General features: G+C 38.8%; 1 protein-coding gene across 1 annotated transcript in view; it reads right to left on the minus strand.

The window, feature by feature from the left end:
• Positions 1-5,848, minus strand: part of Esyt2 (extended synaptotagmin-like protein 2) — an 81,020-nt gene extending 75,172 nt beyond the window's left edge. Inside the window, exon 1 of the mRNA XM_013509669.1 lies at positions 5,593-5,848. The gene's annotated coding sequence lies outside the window, so the exon portion shown is untranslated. The remainder of the gene's footprint in view (positions 1-5,592) is intronic.
• Between the last annotated feature and the right edge of the window lie 6 nt (positions 5,849-5,854).

The raw sequence follows: 5,854 nt of genomic DNA on the forward strand, positions 1-5,854 counted from the left end.
CCTTTTTTGTCTGTAACTCACTATCATTTGTCTATTTGTTTTCCTGAAAAACTATCTTGTAGATAACAATATGTAAAACAATAACCATTAATAATTTCCTACCACTTTGTCTGTAATTTGGTAAGCCCCCCCTATTATTATGTTATCCTTCTTTTACTCTTTAAAATAGAAAAAAGGAAAGAAATATACAAGGGGCAGCCAAAAAATATAGTGAATGTTTAAATTTTTTTATAAAAATTATGGGTAAGTTACATTGCCAAGAATGGGCTATATGTTTTTGAAGCAAGGGGGAATATTTTGAGTGTTTTAAAGGGAATTAATTATAATGTGTCTTTTTTATTGTAATGAAACTTTTTTTGGTCTATTTTAGACAGGGTTTCGGGATGCAGTTCAGGCTGGCCTTGAACTCACTTTGTAGCCCAAGCTGGCCTGGAACTTGCAGCAATTCTCCTGCCTCTGTCTCCTGACGGCTAAGATTACACATATGCAACACCACACCTGGCAATGTGATGAATTTTTTTAAGCATGCGCATTTTGTGATCACCCCTCATATATAGTTTTTGTCAATTAAAAAGTACAAGTAACTAAATAGCCAAAAAAACCAAATTACCAATGCCTACTATTAAGACTATCTACAAATCTATACAGATTTGTTTTATTATCAGCTAGTAAATTTGCTGAGTTTAAGGCCTTCTCTTACTCCTATTTGTGTTACTAGCACCTGGTATAATACTGGAACATGGTATACATCTAGTAATGTTGGCTGAGTGAATAAATTAATCCATAAACACCCATTTTTAGTCTCAACACATGAGTTCATTGATTGAGTTTCTTAAAATGTATTTTAGGAAAAATTCACTGAAATGAAAGACTTGCTAAGAAAAATAGAAGAAAAACTAGTGACGAGAAAAGTCATGAGAAAAACCTCTGTAAATAAAACATGTTTAAGGGAAAAGATGATCTTGTGCAAAAGACAACTAGGGACATATTAACTCCTTCAGTCAGAGTTATGCCCCACCCAATTCCAAAGAACAAGAGGTACTCGGACTTTAAGGCACAGCGAGATCACTGAGAGTGACAGCTATCTAAGTGAAGGTGGCAGGGGACTCCCAGCAGAGTGGTACAGAGTACAACAATCCAGCTAATTTTGCCTGTAAGCTTTTTGGTAGACACAGCAAGAGAATATTACATTACATTACAGAGTAGGTTGCCTTTACTGGCTTCACAAGCTTAGAACAGAATACATTACACTTTCACCTGTTCCCATGTCTAAACACTGTTTCTAAGGACTGTCAGGTACTTACACTCAGGTAATGACTGCTTGTGAATTTGGAGAATGCATGGGGACCCTGGGCGGGGTCCATGAGAGTACCTCTGCTCCTCACCAGGGAGGCCTGGGTGGCATCAGTAGGAGCACTTCTGCTCCTCACTGCTAGACCCTGCTCAGTTCCACCTTCTACCATGTGATGGAATACATCCACAAAGACCTTCCACAGAGTTCCAGAAAACCACCTCCTATTGTCCTCCACACACTATTGCCTTCCTGAGCTCTGCGGCTCCTGTTTCACAGAACATGCCATGATTATGCTGCTGTCCGCTGAATTTTGTGTGTGTAAATTTATGCATCCCTTACCTAAGCCCTCCTGACCCTTTCTTCAAACCACATAACACTCTGGGGCAATCACATCTTGCCTCACAAGTATGTCTCATCTCCCCTGATAAGAGTCTAAATGTGAGGACAGGATGAGCTCTTAAACTCTGTCAGAACTATTCTCAGACTTTAATAAAATTCCTCTGAGACAGAACTGCCATGGAAACTGAAAAAGACAATGATCTGACAAGGCATAACAAAATGCAAAAGACCACTGACAGTACATTCTAAAATCACAGAGAATACTAATAGACTATCTCATATAAAACAAGCCAACCTATAGGCTAAATGCCTCAAATCTAAGAATTAACACCAATACCTCGAATCAGAGTTAAAAGTTTAAAATAACTGAAAACACAGATTCAAGTTGCTTCTATCTCTAAAGCATGGGTTTCTGTAGTTATGGGATTAGAAGTGGATATGGGGGCTGGAAGCACCCCTGAGTACAATCACCAGCAGCAGGAATATTTACATACACATATAAACGTAAATAAAAATTTTATATATATGTATATGAAAACCTGTTCTAGCCAACATTGTATCAGTGTTGCACTTACTACCTTTTCACTCTTTTACTTTTGAAAGAAATTCAAAGTCTGTATTTTTAACAGCTCTATTAAGATATAATTCACATGATACTATTCAAGTTACTCATTTATACAATGCAGTGGTTAAATGCTCTGACCAATGTAGAAATCATGAACTCAGAGAAGATCAGTTTCATTAGACCTAATGACAACACTAAATTACATCACTTTTCTGTAAATAGTTCCTCATAGGATTGAGATTTGTATTTATAAATATATGTTTTAAAGTACACACATATGCCTTAGTAATGTATTTATATCTTAAATCTTTTTTCTTTATTTTGAACAACAAAATCCCAGGTATTTACTGCTTTATTTTTAGCAAACTTGGAGCGTCACGTACTAACTCACTGAGACATTCAGACCACACAACACAAAGCAACGTGACTGTCATAGTCCTTTCCCCTTTGTATCAGCCATCGGGGAGCCCAGCAGCACCTACAAGCCCATGGAAGCTTTTCAAACCCAGACTCACTCTGGGATGTAAAGGCTAAGGTAGTACTCTGTTAAAAACAATTCTGAATTCTCAATCAGACAACTATTTTAAAAATCTTCACAAAATTTTGTGAAAGCATTAAGTCAACAATTGACACTGAAAGAAAAGGCAAATATTTGTCCTTTCTTTACGTGAGGCCATAGCACATTCTTTTTTTTTTTTTTTAATTTTGTTTTTAGACTAAATGTATTGCATTTTGGCTATACTTAAATTTTCTGAACGTCTCAGAAAAACAACGAGAAGACATTTTCTCCAAAGGAAGTTTGTGTGCAATAGTATCCAAAAAACTAACTTGGTTTTAATTCTCAATAGTCCAAATATTTAAGTAATAAAAGACCAACTGTCAAACAAGTTGAGCAATACCACACACGACAGGTTTGGATTTCTATACATTTGTAGCCACAACATCAGCAATATGGACAACAGTAAAAGCAGGAAAAAGTCACAGCTTATCCTGCTAAGTTCTAATTTTTCAAATAAATAAAAATAGCAATGAGTTTATTCATTTCTACAGAAACTCTTCAAAAAAATTCTTCAGAGTCTAACTTTCCAGAGCCCCACTAATAAAAGGGAGATATTTATACAACAAAATGCTTCATCACGAACCCACCAAGCCTGCCAGGCCTTTTCTCTGTTGACAGAAAGAACAGTGGAAGAATGAGTAAAACACTGCTGACATTAAAGCTGCAGGCCCACACTCTTAAAGAATTACCACATGTTAAATGAGAGCCATTTTTTCATACCCTAACAGTCTCAATTCAGGAACCACATATATTTCTTCTCAAAGTATTAATATTCTTTAATTATGTCATTTCTAATTTTTTCTTTAATTATATCATGCCTAAATTTTTATTAAACAAAATGGGGAAAAGCTGTCAGAGAATACATCCAAAGTACTCCATTCATTGCTGGTTTCTCATACTTCCACTCCACTCAGTCAGCCACCAATACTACAGAAACATGCAGTTTTGGGGTATACAAATATATCTTCTTCAAAGCAAGACAGCAGCCCAAAATTCTGAAACCTCAAAAACCTACAGTAAAAATCAAAGTCTTCGTAATACTGAAATCTTAAACTTCTCTTAAGCAAGGGTTTTTATTGTTGACGTGGTCCCTGCCAACTCCAGTGGCAGAACTTCAGGCACAAGGCTAGACTATGCAGTTTACTGGTTTTATTATGATAACAAATCATGCAGATTCAAACATAAAACAAAAAAAGACACCCCCCACAAATCTTTCTGAAACCCTGGATATGATCACCCGCAAGTTTCATGAGAATCCTTCAGAAAGCTTTCTAAGCAATATAGGTGTACTTAAGTATGTGTGTTTGGGTTACAAGCTCAAACACAAATTCAGACTAACAAAGTGAAAATTTCTGGAGAAAATATATACTCTTTTATAAAAGTAATATTATGGTTCATAAGTTTAAGTCCAGGAGATTAAAAAAATCCATGAAGACACTGTCTAATCACCTTTTAATTTCACTAAAAATAATTAGCTCTTAAAAATGGCAAGATGACTGCATTTAATTTACTATGTGAATACAGCCTATGTTTGACACAGACTGTTTTTTACAAGCATATCTAGTTATCACCCAATTGCTCAATAATCAAGTACTTGTGAAAGTCACACTACTCTCTTGCCAAAAGTTTCAGGCTTACATTGTTTTTCTATTTTTTTTCTTACATTGTTTTTTTAGTAATTTTACCTGTTGTTTTTAGCTACTTTCTAAAAGTATTTGATTTACTATAAACACAAGATGTCCAGTTAAAGTTCTTTTGCTTTTCTAAGTATACCTCTGGTCAGGTGCGGTGACCCAGGCCTGTAATCCCTGCACTCAGGAGGATCACAGGGAATTCAAGACCAGCCTAGGCTACATAGTGAGTTCTGGGCTAGCCTGAACTACATAAAGAGACCCCGTCTCAAAAAAACAAAAACAAGTACACCCCCTCTGTTCTTGTTTTTTCTCATCTTGGTTACTCTAATTTCCTGTTTTCTATTGCCCCTAGCTAAAAGCTATACTAACAGTTACTCTGATTCTCCGAAGTACTCTTGTCTCACATATGTAACTCGTGTGGGCAGACTTTTTAAAGTTCCCAAAGTCCCTCGTATCCTCACCCCAACTGTTATCTGTCATCACAAGGTGCTATCTCTTCCATTCCTTTTGGTTTTGGGTGTTCCTGCTTTCTAACTTTTGTTTGTTGGCCATCTGTGTCCTACATTCGATGCCTCACTTCCCACACGTCGCCTAGCTGGAAATAGGGAGCATTCTTCAAGCCCCATTCTCCACTAGAGAAAATGACTCTCTGAAAGTCACCGCAGCCACGTCACACAGAAGTTTACATCAAGTCTAACGGGAGCATCATTTATCTTTTTGAAAAAGCACTATTTCCTGAGGCTGGGGACTTAGCTCAACGGCACAGCGCCGGCCTGGCAAGCTCAAGGTGGTGAGTTTGATTCCCAGTACCGGGGGAAAAAAACAAACAAACAACAACAAAAAAAACACACTATTTCCCAGTCTGAAATTATGATACCAATTCATTGCTAAGAAAAAATTAGGGAGCAAGGAGGAAAACAATGAAGCCTGCTTGACTCGTTTCTATACTTCATAAACATGTTGACAACTGCTCGGAGTAAAAACGTAATAATCGACATTATAACTCTTGTTATTTGCTTAACTTTTCTAAAACTTCCTGCCATATGACCCTACATAGAAAAGCTCACTCTCGCAAAGGGGTAGGGACAAAATAAAACAAGCTTCAATTATTGTGACTACCAGCAAATCTTTCAGGGGACACCCGCTGGTCCTCATCTGTCACGACCAAGAAAGGAGTAAGTCCTCAGAGAGCAACAGTCACCTCCGTTACACGGGAGAGAAGGAAACCCCGGCCCCTGGCGGAGGGCCTCCGAGTCGCCAGGCGGCTCAGAGCAGCAGGAAGCCCGCCGACCCCCGCCCGCACAGGTCCTTCCGGACACCGCCTCCCCACCTCGCGACCTGCAGGGCGGGGCAGCGCAGGCGGCCCAGAGCGCAGACCGCGGCCCGGACACCTCGCCCGGGGCGGGACGCGCAGGGGGACGCCGGGCTTGGGCGGGGAACCAGGATGCGCCGGCGGGCAGGGA

Source organism: Chinchilla lanigera, unplaced genomic scaffold, assembly GCF_000276665.1.
Source record: "Chinchilla lanigera isolate Chin_1 unplaced genomic scaffold, ChiLan1.0 scaffold00178, whole genome shotgun sequence".
Taxonomy (NCBI): Eukaryota; Metazoa; Chordata; class Mammalia; order Rodentia; family Chinchillidae; genus Chinchilla; species Chinchilla lanigera.